This window comes from Mus musculus, chromosome 1, assembly GCF_000001635.26.
Source record: "Mus musculus strain C57BL/6J chromosome 1, GRCm38.p6 C57BL/6J".
Lineage (NCBI taxonomy): Eukaryota > Metazoa > Chordata > Mammalia > Rodentia > Muridae > Mus > Mus musculus.
The window spans coordinates 80,426,904-80,441,158 of NC_000067.6; the positions used below are offsets into that span (position 1 = coordinate 80,426,904).

Sequence of the window (14,255 nt, forward strand, 5' to 3'; positions counted from 1 at the left end):
CTCTCTCTCTCTCTCTCTCTCTCTCTCTTTCCAGAAACACAACCTCTTATAGCAAATCCATTAACCCATTCACGAAGCTAGGGTGCTTATTGCCTAACTAGTTCTTAAACATTTTAACCTCTAATACAAATTCCAATAAAATGGCAATTCCAATATGGATTTGGAAGGCTCATTACAATCATAGCTTGAGGTCTTTGGAAGGTAATTAGATCTCACGGGTGAGGCATTATGATGCCCTTGGAAAAGAGACTACAGTGAGGCCCTGGGTCTTTGGTCACATGAAGACAGAAACATATCTTTCACCCTAAATGTGAGTCCTCATCATACACAGAACTTTTCTTTATCTTTGCCCAACCTCCAGAATTATGGGGAATACATTTCTGTCACTTCCAGGCCAATTAGTTTACAACATTTTATTATAGCAGCCCAAATGACTACAGAAATGGATTTTCCTGTCTGAAAGACTGCTGACTGACGTTGGTGTCTGGGTTCTTACCTTCAGAAGCTAAATTTCATGTCCATAAAAACCCCTTTCTCTTCAAATTTCTGACACTAGAAGACATTTTCCATGCTCAGACACAGTTAGGAGTTGCCTAGAACATTATGTACGTGTATTCTCCCTTCCTGGAAATCCCCCAGTTTTCTGGTTAATGTTGTTTATAGCCAGCAGAGAAGTAATACTACTTCTGGTGAAAGATTCTTGGCACAGTATCCAGGCCCAGGTGCAAGCTAGGGCCATGATAGCTCTGAGCTCCAGCAGGACAGCAGGTGCTCATGCAGGTAAGCAGGATTAGACTGGATTAGGGCCAGAGGGATAGCATTTCATTTTATGCTATTTTTGAAGCTTAATCCACAGAGCAATTTTCAAGGAAATGTGATAATACCTGCTGGCAAAACAGTGTAAATGTGACTGAGACCATATGGTGGGGTATTTATTTTCTTATTAGTCACATACTATTATTTATCACATAGCAGGTATCTGCTGTGATTATATTTTGATGTCAACAAGGCTGAAAAATAAGGCCAAAAGCATTCTTTCGGGTCTGTTTCTATGTTTAAACTACCTTCCCATGTGTCTGCATTTAAAATCCTTTAAATTTAGCAAGCTTCTCAGTTTAATTGCACACTGGAGCTCAAAATATAAGCTTTTGAGATCTGGACAATGATTTACCTCTTGGCTTGTTTGTCCAGGTAAAAGTCAACATGAACCACCAATTAAAGGAGCCATATGATCAATAATAGTCAATAGTTGCCTGGGAGAAGTAAGGAGTGAAGACAAACACAGATGCACGGGTTGTCTGGCTCCCTAATGCTTTTAAGCACTGGATTGTGCTGTGTTTAGTCTTTCCATTGGCCCCTCAGTTAAATCAAGACCTAAGTGTGTGCTTGATTATTTCTAAATTAGGTTGGTTATTGTTGTTACATGAATAGATGAAATATGAATTAACTTTCAGTAGTTTGGCCTTTATTTGGCTTCTGTATGGAAGTTTGATATATCTCTTCCCAAGGCTTGTTATTCTTAGGAACAAAATTTGTGCTCATGTATTTAGATGCTTCTTCCCTTGGTGTGTGTGTGTCAATAGCCAATATCAATAATTTGATCAAATATCAAATTATTGATATTGGCTATTGGCTTGCTATATGTTGCTTTTAAGGTTAGGTATGTGCCTTGTACCCCTGATCTCTCCAAGACTTTTAACAGGAAGGGGTGTTGTATTTTGTCAAAGGCTTTTTTAGCATCTAACGAGATGGTCATTTGTTTTTTCTTTCAGTTTGTTTATATGGTGGATTCTGTTGATGGATCTTTATAAACCACACTTGCATCCCTGGGATGAAGCCTACTTGATCATGGTGGGTGAAGTTTTTGATATTTTCCTGGATTTGGTTTGAAAATATTTCATAGAATATTTTTGCATCAATGTTCATAAGAGAAATTGGCTTGAAGTTCTCTTTCTTTGTTGAATCTGTGTGGTTTAGGTACTAGGGTGACTGGGGTCTCATAGAATGAACTTGGCAGTGTTCCTTCTGTTTGTATTTTATAGAATAGTTTGAGGAATATTGATATTAGCTGTTCTTTGAAAGTCTGATAGAATTCTATGCTAAAGCCATGGTTGGGAGACTTTTAATGACTACTTCTATTTATTTAAGGGTTATAGGACTGTTTAGATAGTTTATATGATCTTGGTTTAACTTTGGTAAGTGATGTCTATCCAGAAAACCATCCGTTTTGTTTAGAATTTCCAATTTTGTAGAATACAGGCTTTTATTTGTTTATTTATTTATATTATTTTAATTAGGTATTTTCTTTATTTACATTTCAAATGCTATCTCCAAAGTCCCCCAGACCCTCCCCCACCACTCCCCTACCCACCCACTCCTACTTCTTGGCCCTGGCGTTCCCCCGTACTGAGGCATATAAAGTTTGCAAGACAGCAGGGCTATACAGAGAAACCCTGTCTTGGTTTTTCACTCACTGGAAACTCACTTTGTAGACTAGGTTGGCCTTGAACTCAGAAATCCGCCTCTGCCTCCCAAGTGCTGGGACTAAAGGCGTGCGCCACCGCTGCCCGGCTGACGTTTTGAATTCCTAAGTTTCTGTTGTTATGCCTCACTTTTCACGTCTGATTTTGTTAATTTGGGTACTGTCTTTCTGTCTTCTAGTTAGTTTTGCTAACTGTTTGTTAATTTTGTCAAAGAACCAGCTCTTGGTTTTCTTGACTCTTTTCTAATTGACTGATTTCAGCCCTGAGTTTGAGTACCTGCCACCTACACCTCTTGGGTATGTTTGCTTCTTGTTATTGTAATAGTTTTCAGGTGTGCTGTAAGTTGTTAGTATGAGATGACTCTAATTTCTTTATGAGGGCACTCATGCTATGAACTTCTCTCTCAGCACTGCTTTCATTATGTCCCATAAATTTGGGTATGTTATGCCTTCATTTTTATTGAATTCCATAAAGTCTTTAATTTCTTTCATTATTTCTCCCCTGACCGAGAGATCATTGAGTAGAGAGTTTTTCAGTTTTCATGAGTATGTGGATTTTCTGTTGTTTATGTTGTTGTTAAAGTCCAAGTTTAATCCATGGTGGTCTGATAAGATGCAAAGGGTTATTTCAATGTTTTTTTTTAATCTGTTGAGGCTTGCTTTGTGACTGAGTATATGGTCAGTTTTGGGGAATGTTTCATGAGGTGCTGAGAAGAAAGTATATTCTTTTGTATTTGGGTGAAATATTCTGTAGATATCTGTTAGGTCTATTTGGTTTATAATATCTGCTAGTTCAATTATTTCTCCGTTTAGTAGTTTCTTTTCAGATGACCTGTCCATTGGTGACAGTGGGAGGTTGAAGTCCCCACTATTATTGTGCAGGGTTTGATGTGTGATTTAAGCTCTAGTAATGTTTCCTTTACAAATGTGAGTGTTTTTATATCTGAGGCATAGATGTTCAGATTTGAGATGTCATCTTGGTGTATTTTTTTCTTTGATGAGTTTGAAGTGTCTGTTCCCATCGCTTTTCACTTACTTTTGGTTGAAAGTCTATTTTATTTGATATTGGAATGGTGATGCCAGCTTGTTTCTTGGGTCTGTTTGCTTAGAAAACCTTTCCAGCCATTTACTCTGTGATAGTGTCTATCTTTGTTATTGAGGTGTCTTTCTTTGTTTTTAAGAAGATTTATTTATTTTATGTATATGAGTACACTGTCGCTCTCTTCAAACATACAAGAAGAGGGCATTGGATCCCATTACAGATGGCTGTTAGCCACCATGTGGTGGCTGGGAATTGAACTCAGGACCTTTGGAAGAGCAGTCAGTGCTTTTAATCTCTGTGCCATGAATGATGGATCCTGTTTGTGTATCTACTCTGTTAGCCTGTGTCCTTTTATGGGTGAACTGAGTCCATTGACATTGAGAGATATTAATGACCAATGATTGTTAGTAATGACCATTTTTTTCTTTTCTTTTTTTTTTATTACGTATTTTCCTCAATTACATTTCCAATGTTATCCCAAAAGTCCCCTACACCCTCCCCCCCCCCACTCCCCTACCCACCCATTCCCATTTTTTGGCCCTGGCCTTCCTCTGTACTGGGGCATATAAAGTTTGCCTGTCCAATGGGCATCTCTTTCCAGACTAGGCCATCTTTTGATACATATGCAGCTAGAGTCAAGAGCTCCGGGGTACTGGTTAGTTCATAATGTTGCACCTACAGGGTTGCAGATCTCTTTAGCTCCTTGGATACTTTCTCTAGCTCCTCCATTGGGGGCCCTGTGATCCATCCAATAGTTGACTGTGAGCATTGACTTCTGTGTTTGCTAGGCCCTGGCCTAGTCTCACAAGAGACAGCTATATCACGGTCCTTGCAACAAATGCTTGCTAGTGTATGCAATGTTGTCATCGTTTGGAGGCTAATTATGGGATGGATCCCTGGATATGGCAGTCTCTAGATGGTCCATCCTTTTGTCTCAGCTCCAAACTTTGTCTCTGTAACTCCTTCCATGGGTGATTGTTTCCAATTCTAAGAAGGGGCAAAGTGGCCACACTTTGGTCTTCGTTCTTCTTCAGTTTCATGTGTTTTGCAAATTGTACCTTATATCTTGCTATACTAAGTTTCTGGGCTAATATCCACTTATCAGTGAGTACATATTGTGCAAGTTCATTTGTCATTGGGTTACCTCACTCAGGATGATGCCCTCCAGGTCCAACCATTTGCCTAGGAATTTCACAAATTCATTCTTTTTAATAGCTGTACTCCATTGTGTAAATGTACCACATTTTCTGTATCCATTCCTCTGTTGAGGGGCATCTGGGTTCTTTCCAGCTTCTGGCTATTATAAATAAGGCTGCTATGAACATAGTGGAGCATGTGTCCTTCTTACCGGTTGGGACGTCTTCTGGATATATGCCCAGGAGAGGTATTGTGGGATCCTCCGGTAGTACTATGTCCAATTTTCTGAGGAACCACCAGACTGATTTCCAGAGTGGTTGTACAAGCTTGCAATCCCACCAACAATGGAGGAGTGTTCCTCTTTCTCCACATCCTCGCCAGCATCTGCTGAGTAATGACCATTTTGATGTTGGTGATGGTGCTGTGTGTGTGTTCTTTTGGTTTTTCGGTGAGATGATTAGTTTCTTGTGTTTTCTTGGGTGTAGTTACTATTCTTTGTTAGAGTTTTCCTTATAGTACCCACTGTAAGGCTAGATTAGTAGAAAGATATTGTTTAAATATTTAATGGAATATCTTGGTTTCTCCATCTATGGTGATTGAAAGTTTTGCTGGGTGTAGTAGTCTGGGCTGACATCTGTGGTCTCTTAGAGTCTGCAAGGCATCTGTCCAGGACCTTCTGGCTTTTAGAATCTCTGCTGAGAAGTTTAGTGTATTTCTGATAGATCTACTTTTATGTGTTGCTTGGCCTTTTTCCCTTGGGGCTTTAAATATTCTTTCTTTGTTCTGTACATTTAGTGTTTTCATTATTATGTGGTATGAAGAATTTTCTTTTCTGGTCCAATCTATTTGGTGTTCTATAAGCTTCTTGTACATTTGTTGTCATCTTTTTCTTCATGTTAAGGAAGCTTTCTTCTATAATTTTGTTGAAGATATTTTCAGGGTCTTGAACTGGGAATCTTTTATCTCTAATATTATTATTATTATTAGTTTTGATCTTTTCATAGTATCTAAAATTTCCTGGATGTTTTGTGTTAGATACTTTTTAGATTTGGCATTTTTTTTTTGACCAATGTATCAATTTCTTCTATTGTATCTTCTATTCCTGAGATTCTCTCTTCTATCTCTGGTATCTGTTGGTGATATTTGTGTCTGTAGTTCCTCTTCTCTTTCCTAAGTTTTCCATCTTCATGATTGCTTCCTTTTGTGTTTTCTTTATTGCTTTTATTTCCATTCAGGTCTTGAACAGTTTTATTCATTTTCTTCACCTGTTTGATTATGTTTTCCTGTATTTCTTTAAGGATTTATTTATTTTCTTTTTAAAGCTTCTTATCACCTTCATAAGATGTGATTTAAGGTCTATCTCTTCAGGTTTGTTAGGATATCTAGGGCTTTCTGTAGTTGGAGAGCTGGGTTCTGATGGTGCCCTATTGCATTTGCTTTTGTTGATTATGTTCTTGTACTTGCCTTTAGCCATCTAGTTGTCTGTGATGTTGACTGGCCTGATATTCTCTGGGAGTAGCATGCCTCAGGGACTGGTTGTCCCAGGTGGCAGCAGGTCTCCCAGGAGTCAGGAGAGCTGTGGTCTGGTTGTCCCAGGTGAGAGCAGGCCTCCGGGGAGGCAGGCAAAACTGTAGGCTGGGAAGTGAAGTGCAGATCCTTGATGTAGGTAGAGGTGTGGACTGGAAGATGAAGCTCAGAATGGCATATGTATGTATTCTTGAAAAGCTTTGTTTATGGAATTTCTGGGTGTATACTTTATACCCAGTCAGCAAAAACAATGCACCTTAAATACTGATGTGAACAGAATAGTATCTTCAAAGAAATCCCACATTTCAGTAACTGGAATCTCTGAACGTGTTGCCTTGAATGATAGAAGAAAATTTCCAGATGGGCTTAAGAGAAAGACCTTTACAGGGATACATTATTTTTAATTATCCATGTGGACACATTGCAGTCATAGATGTTCTTGAAAGCTGAAGAGGGAGGCACAAGGGAAGGAATCCTGAAAGCCCTAATTACTGGCTTTGAAGAAGGGAGACCATGAATCAAGGAATGGATAAAACTTTTGAAGCAAGAGAAAGCAAGACAAGTGTTCCCTTTAAAACTTTCCAAAAGGTTTGCAACCTTGGTACAACCCTCAGTTTATCCCAGAGAGACTTTCACTAGATTTCTGGCTGACAGATCATAGGGATTGTATTTGTGTTTTTTAAAGCCATTACACTTATGATAATTTGTTATGGCAGCAATAGAAACATAGTTGCACAGTTAAATGAATATTTGTGTACCTATAAACCTATGTATCAGCCACCTAGAATAACATAGACTATATCTTCTGTTCCAGAGAGTTCATTTATGTCCCTCCATAGTCAGTATCACCCATCTGAAATAACCATTGGTCACCTTCTATCTTCATAGATTTGTTTTGCCTTTTTCTGATATCTTATAGACAGAACCATGTAACATGCTCTTTTGGGCCTGCCTTCTTTCTTTTAATGTAACATTTCCGAAGTTCATCTCTTTTTCCCCTAAAAATACATAATATCCATCTTGATTATTTGTGAGTTTCACACCATGTAGCCTGATCAAAATCACTTCCCAGTTCTCCCAGGTCTGCCCTTGTGACATTCCCCTCTAAAACAGGAGGAGAAGAGGGAAGGAGGAGGAAGAGAAGAGGAAGAAGGAGGAGGAGGAGAAGAAGGAGAAGAAGACAAAGAAAAAGAAAAAGGAAAAGAGGAGGAAGAAGAGATCAAATCCAATTTGTATTGCTCATATACTCGTTGGAGCATGGTCAAATTCCCAGTGTCCAGCCCCTTATAGAAAACTAAGTCTTTCCCACCCTCCAGGAGATTGTGGAGAGCTACTCTTCAGCATCCTTATCACAATTTTTAAGACTTCTCTTTGCTTTCTGTCTAGGTTAGTACTTTTGTGGGGGTAGAGTTAGGTGGGGGGTAGAATGTAACTTATTTTTATTGCTATTATTTCCATTGTCTGACTATATCCCAATTTCTTCATTAACTTTTTTTCTTAGTTTTTCTTTTAAAATGAATAGTAGTGAAGCTCTTTGAGCTCCCCCTTACCCCTGAGTCAGGGTTTTTTTCAAGTCACTATATGGCCCTGGCTGTCCTGGAACTCACTATGCAGACTAGGTTGGTCTCAAACTCAGAGATCCACTGTTGAGTGCTAGGATTAAATGTGTGTGCCACCACCACCCTGCTGAACATCCTCATGTAAGGCCTTTTCTCTGCACATGTATTTCTTTCTCTTGGGGACATTCTAAGAGTAAAATTGGTGTTTTATACATTAAATAAGATTGTATAAATCAGTTGATGAAATGACTGATACCAGTACTTCACAGGACCCTAACTTCTCTTAGCATTCACCAATACACATCACACTAACCTTACAGAACATATGTACAGTGAATAAATACCAAGAGACACTGTCTCTGGCATATAGTTTCTGGATTACGTTGACATCTCTGAGATGTTCAACCACAACAAATTTGCCAAACCAATATAGAAACTTTTGGATATCTCTTGACCTAATGGAATTCCTTCAGGTTTATAGTCAGGTTTCGTTGAAGTTCACCTTAATTTCTTTTAGATTGGGGACTTATTGCTTTGTATTTACTGGTATATCTATTAGTTTCTTTTCAAATAGATACCAATATGGTGATTTTAATATAGGAATACCCACAAATTTAGCAATGCAACTCTCAACAAACAAGAAACTTGAAAATATAGGTAGAGAAATTGACTGTCATGATTTAGAATTCAATCCACATTGCTGGTTTATATTTAATAAATGTGAGTCAAGTTGAAGGAAGGAGGTCATGGTAAGCAATATGCAAAACTTGTTAAAAGATAAATACAATAAGAATTAATTCTGCATTACCAGTACCATACATATTTTATTGATAGCCCATAAATAAAAGATTAGTTTCTTAGGTAAATTAGAATTCTATCATTGTAAGTCCAGGATCCAACTGAGTAATACTGATATATTGTGAAGAAATCATTTAACTAGAGGAATGTTAGGTCATTGTGTGTCTGCATGATGGAATGCTCTGTAATTTAAACACACACACACACACACACACACACACACACACACACACACACACCCCAGATGGACAGACAGACGTTGAACTTTTGTTCCCAATTCTTTTTTTTTAAAAGATTTATTTATTTATTTATTACATGTAAGTACACTGTAGCTGTCTTCAGACCCTCCAGAAGAGGGAGTCAGATCTCATTACGGATGGTTGTGAGCCATCATGTGGTTGCTGGGATTTGAACTTCGGACCTTCGGAAGAGCAGTCGGGTGCTCTTACCCACTGAGCCATCTCACCAGCCCCTGTTCCCAATTCTAAGAAGGGGCAAAGTGTCCATACTTTGGTCTTCGTTTTTCTTGCTTTTCATATTAGCAAATTGTATCTTATATCTTGGGTATTCTAAGTTTCTGGGCTAATATCCACTTATCAGTGAGTACATATTGTGTGAGTTATTTTGTGATTGGGTTACCTCACTTAGGTCCATCCATTTGCCTAGGAATTACATAAATTCATTCTTTTTTTTTTTTTTTTCTTTTTTTTTGGTTTTTCGAGACAGGGTTTCTCTGTATAGCCCTGGCTGTCCTGGAGCTCACTTTGTAGACCAGGCTGGCCTCGAACTCAGAAATCCTCCTGCCTCTGCCTCCCGAGTGCTGGGATTAAAGGCGTGCGCCACCACGCCCGGCTCATTCTTTTTAATAGCTGAGTAGTACTCCATTGTGTAAATGTACCACATTTTCTGTATCCATTCCTCTGTTGAGGGGCATCAGGGTTCTTTCCAGCTTCTGGCTATTATAAATAAGGCTGCTATAAACATAATGGAGCATGTGTCCTTCTTACCGGTTGGAACATCTTCTGGATATATGCCCAGGAGAGGTATTGTGGGATCCTCTGGTAGTACTATGTCCAATTTTCTGAGGAACCGCCAGACTGATTTCCAGAGTGGTTGTACAAGCTTGCAATCCCACCAACAGTGGAGGAGTGTTCCTCTTTCTCCACATCCTTGCCAGCATCTGCTGTCACCTGAATTTTTGATCTTAGCCATTCTGATTGGTGTGAGGTGGAATCTCAGGGTTGTTTTGATTTGCATTTCCCTGATGATTAAGGATGTTGAACATTTTTTCAGGTGCTTCTCTGCCATTTGGTATTCCTCAGGTGAGAATTCTCTGTTTAGCTCTGAGCCCCATTTCTTAATGGGGTTATTTGATTTTCTGGAGTCCACCTTCTTGAGTTCTATATATATATGTTGGATATTAGTCCCCTGTCTGATTTAGGATAGGTAAAGATCCTTTCCCAATCTGTTGATGGCCTTTTTGTCTTATTGACGGCATCTTTTGCATTGCAGAAGCTTTGCAATTTTATGAGGTCCCATTTGTTGATTCTCAATCTTACAGCACAAGCTATTGCTGTTCTATTCAGGAATTTTTCCCCTGTACCCATATCTTTGAGGGTTTTCCCTACTATCTCCTCTATAAGTTTCAGTGTCTCTGTTTTTATGTGGAGTTCCTTAATCCACTTAGATTTGACCTTAGTACAAGGAGATAGGAATGGATCAATGCACATTCTTCTACATGATAACCACCAGTTGTGCCAGCACCATTTGTTGAAAATGCTGTCTTTTTTCCACTGGATGGTTTTAGCTCTCTTGTCAAAGATCAAGTGACCATAGGTGTGTGGATTCATCTCTGGGTCTTCAATTCTGTTCCATTGGTCTACTTGTTTGTTGCTATACCAGTACCATGCAGTTTTGATCACAGTTGCTCTGTAGTACAGCTTTAGGTCAGGCATGGTGATTCCACCAGAGGTTCTTTTATCCTTGAGAAGAGTTTTTGCTATCCTAGGTTTTTTGTTATTCCAGATGAATTTGCAGATTGCCCTTTTTAATTCGTTGAAGAATTGAGTTGGAATTTTGATGGGGATTGCATTGAATCTGTAGATTGCTTTTGGCAAGATGGCCATTTTTACAATGTTGATCCTGCCAATCCATGAGCATGACATTGAACTTCTGATCCCCCTATTCAAGCACATGCAGCACCCTCGGTTTAAGTGGTGCTATATCAAAAGTTTCCTGTGTGCTGTGTCAGCACCCTATCAACCAAGACAAGTTCATCAAAAATCTTTTATTTTTTTAACTTTGGTTGTACTGGGATTGAACCCTGGGCCTCTCTGATGTTATACAAACATCTACTACCAAGCCACAACACCAGTCCTTGCAACGCTTTCTACTTGTGAAAAGTTGTTTGGGCTAGCCAATGGAACAAACACGGGGTTGACTTCCATTTTCACTTGGTCAGAGGGATAAAAACATCATGATGGAATTTACAATATCTCCATTGTTCAGATGTACCTTAACAGACAATATTTTAATTCTTATTTTACATGATAAAATCATCTGCAGGTGCTCTTTCAGTAGACAATATCACATTCTGGAGAGAAGTGTTGACATTGATCAGGTATCATGAGCCTTGAATTCAATCAATGAATTCAGTTATTTCTCTAATATTCTGTGTCCTACTCAAAATCACTCTTACAAATGTTTACATGTCAACTCTTGCATGTTCACTTACAGATTCTCTTGTCTCCGCTCAGGTTTTGATATTCTTAAAAAGGTTAGTTTAAGCCAGCCAAATGTTTTTTATTCATGTTAGAAGCAAAAGAGGGGATATGTTGTTTTGTTATAAATATTGTCAGTCAACAAGCCCCTTGGAAGGCTCAATGATCATCAAAGAGCCCCAGATCAAATATTGTGAGCTTGCCAAGTAAAACCATTCCTTCAACATCTGCTACATGCAAGACACTATGGTAGTTGGGAGTAGAAGCCTTAAGGTGACAATGATTCCAAAAACCAAAACAACAACAACAATAACAAAACAACCAAAAACCCATTCCTGCCAGCTGGCAGTTAACAGTAGGAACAGTGGCACTCACAGTAGGTGCTGAATGAAATCAGAGGCAATAGAGATGGTCCCCTGAAGCCGTGATCAAGGTGAATGTGGCAGTTATGGGTACATCCTCTTTCTTCCCTTGCTTGTCACTGTGATTATGCAAGCACAGTGATCTTGGATGGAGTGGCCTTTGATTTCTGGGACCTTAGACCCTTCAGGAATGAGTGCCAGGGTTACATAAGGAACTCACCAAAACTAGCAGAGAGGATTTAAACTAGATGCTGGAGGAGGGAGAATAGAAGAGCTGTCACCTAAGACCATTTTCAGGGATGTGGTGATTACAATCACATAGTACCGTATGTGTGGGACTCACATTGCTCACCTGGTAACTTGTAATAGTTCATTGTCTTCTGGGTCTTTTTTAGTGGTCCCAGTATGCGCTGTGCATGATTCTAATGGTCAGATAGAATTAAAAAACACCAACTAACCTTTTTCTCTCCACTTGTGACCTTTGTAAGAGAGTGCTCATTGTATCCACAGAGAAAGGCTAGTAGGGCACTATACAAGAAATAGGGTTCCATACAAGAAATAGTCAAAATAATCCCTAGATGTTACATGATAAAATTCAGGTGCTCTACCTGATTTGGATAATAAGAAAGATTACACAACAAAGCATGGAAAATAAACAAACAAACAAAAAAAGCAAGCCAGATGATAGCTCCTCTTCCCATAACTCTACATGTGCATGCTTACACATTTATTCTTCTTAGGTTTGTATTTGATGACATGACAATGACTTTCTTTGCTATAGTAAACACTCAATTTACCCAATTTATTTTTATCCTGGATATTATTTATCTATAATTTTTGAATTGACCTTTCTCTACTAGAACAATAAACAAGACAGAACAAAACAAAAAATAGCCAAATCCAAAACGAAATATAAACAGTAGTCAAAGAACCCAAAGATTAGCATTATTGAAATGGCTTCTTTTCACATGAGCTATTTCTATATATTCTCTAAAAGGCTACTCCTTACAAAGGTTCTGTATTTCATTTCCAGTTTCTCAAGGATAAGGCTAATATCACCCCAACATTCTTCATCACCACAATATTCCTCTCTTCTTTTCTTCCAGTGTGGTTTTGCCTTGAGCCCTTGATAATGCAGCAAGTGCTATCCAGGGAGAGGAAATTCAAGCAAAAGTCTCTGGCATTATCTTTTAATCCTTGTACATTTTAACAACCCCCAAACAACATTGCACCAGAAGTCTGGGGAGATTAGTGTCCTTAAGGTTCTATGGGCAGACTTGATAGTCTCAATTCAGTTAGTCATTATAGATCCAGAGTAAGTTAATGAATCCCAGAGGACGCTTATAGATAACATATAGCAAGATAGAGTGGATTTTTTCCCTAAAAAATTATAAAATACATTTGAGTGTGTGTGTGTGTGCATGTGCCTGTGGACATGTATAAGTACATGCATGTTGAGGCCAAATGTGGGTGTCATGTGTCTTCCTCTAATACCCTCCATCTTATTTTTTGAGGCAGGGTTTGTCACTGAACCCAAATATCATTGATTTAGCTGGAGTGGTTGGCCAAGGCCTCCAGGGATCAGCATGTGTCTGCCCTTCCCTGACTCTAGGGTTCCAGACCTACATCACCATGCCCAGCTTCCACATGAGTATCGTGGGTCAGAACTCTGTTTCTCATGCTTGTGTGGCAAGGACTTTACTGAGATGTTTGTATCCCTAGCCCCAAGAGAAGGTATATTTCCTAGAACATATTACTCTAATTGCAGGAAAAGAATGCAACCACAGACCTGGCATATGCATTCCTTAACGAGAAAAGAAGATCAGGGACTATTCTCGATTTACTCCACACAATATAACCCCCTTTGTTGTCTGACATGATGTAGTCTGAAGAACTCTGCTCTAGCTCTGTTTATAGGAGGCTGAATAATGATACTTTCACCTACTTCCAAACTCCATGTCTTAAACTACCCAGACTGTCACTGTGATAGCTTTCCTGTTGCCACGACAAAAATCCCTGACTAAAACAAACTCTTTAATGAGGAAAGACTTATCTTGGTTCATAAATCTCAGAGGCTTTTCTCCATGGTCCAACACTTGGTTCTACATTTCCAGGCCAGAGACAAAACAGTACACCACAACCTCATTCTCTCAACTGACCTGCTCCCTCTCCAAGGCTCTGCTTCAACGTTCACAACCTCCCAGTAACAGCATCCCTTTATGAATACATCACCAATGTATTGACTAGATCTATTTCCTCTTTACATAATCAATGTGATCAGTTCACTGGCTCCAAATTTTCAATGCATGGGCATTGTGGGGGGAAGGGCATTTAGTAGCCAAAGCACAATACTATGTGCCTGTCTCCCAAAGGGTCATGTCTATCCCATAATGCAAAATGGCTTTAACCTCTAAGAGAGTCTAATCTTAAAAGTTTCTACATTGTTTAAAAGTTAAAGTCCAGAGTCTTTGCTCAGAACAGAGGTAAGGTTATAGCTGCATGTCTCTAGGAAACAAGAAAGAAGCCACATCCGTGTCTAAGGCCAAGGACAGAGAAAAACCACCCCATGTCAAGAGGCAGACACAGAATAACAATCATCAGATCAAAGCAAAGTGAAAACCTAGCGGA

The 14,255-nt window shown here is 39.0% G+C and overlaps 1 long non-coding RNA gene across 4 annotated transcripts in view; it reads left to right on the top strand.

Moving 5' to 3' along the window:
- The first annotated feature begins 1,266 nt into the window (after positions 1–1,266).
- The window catches only part of Gm38673, a 69,933-nt gene continuing 56,944 nt past the window's right edge, over positions 1,267–14,255 (top strand). For 2 of the 4 annotated variants that reach the window (XR_865573.1, XR_865572.1), the window contains exons 1-2: positions 1,267–1,405; positions 1,773–1,851. This is a non-coding gene — a long non-coding RNA (predicted gene, 38673). Of the gene's footprint in view, positions 1,406–1,772; positions 1,852–7,260; positions 7,984–14,255 lie in introns of those variants that run through there. The other 2 variants (XR_865571.1, XR_865574.1) reach the window with 2 other exon arrangements.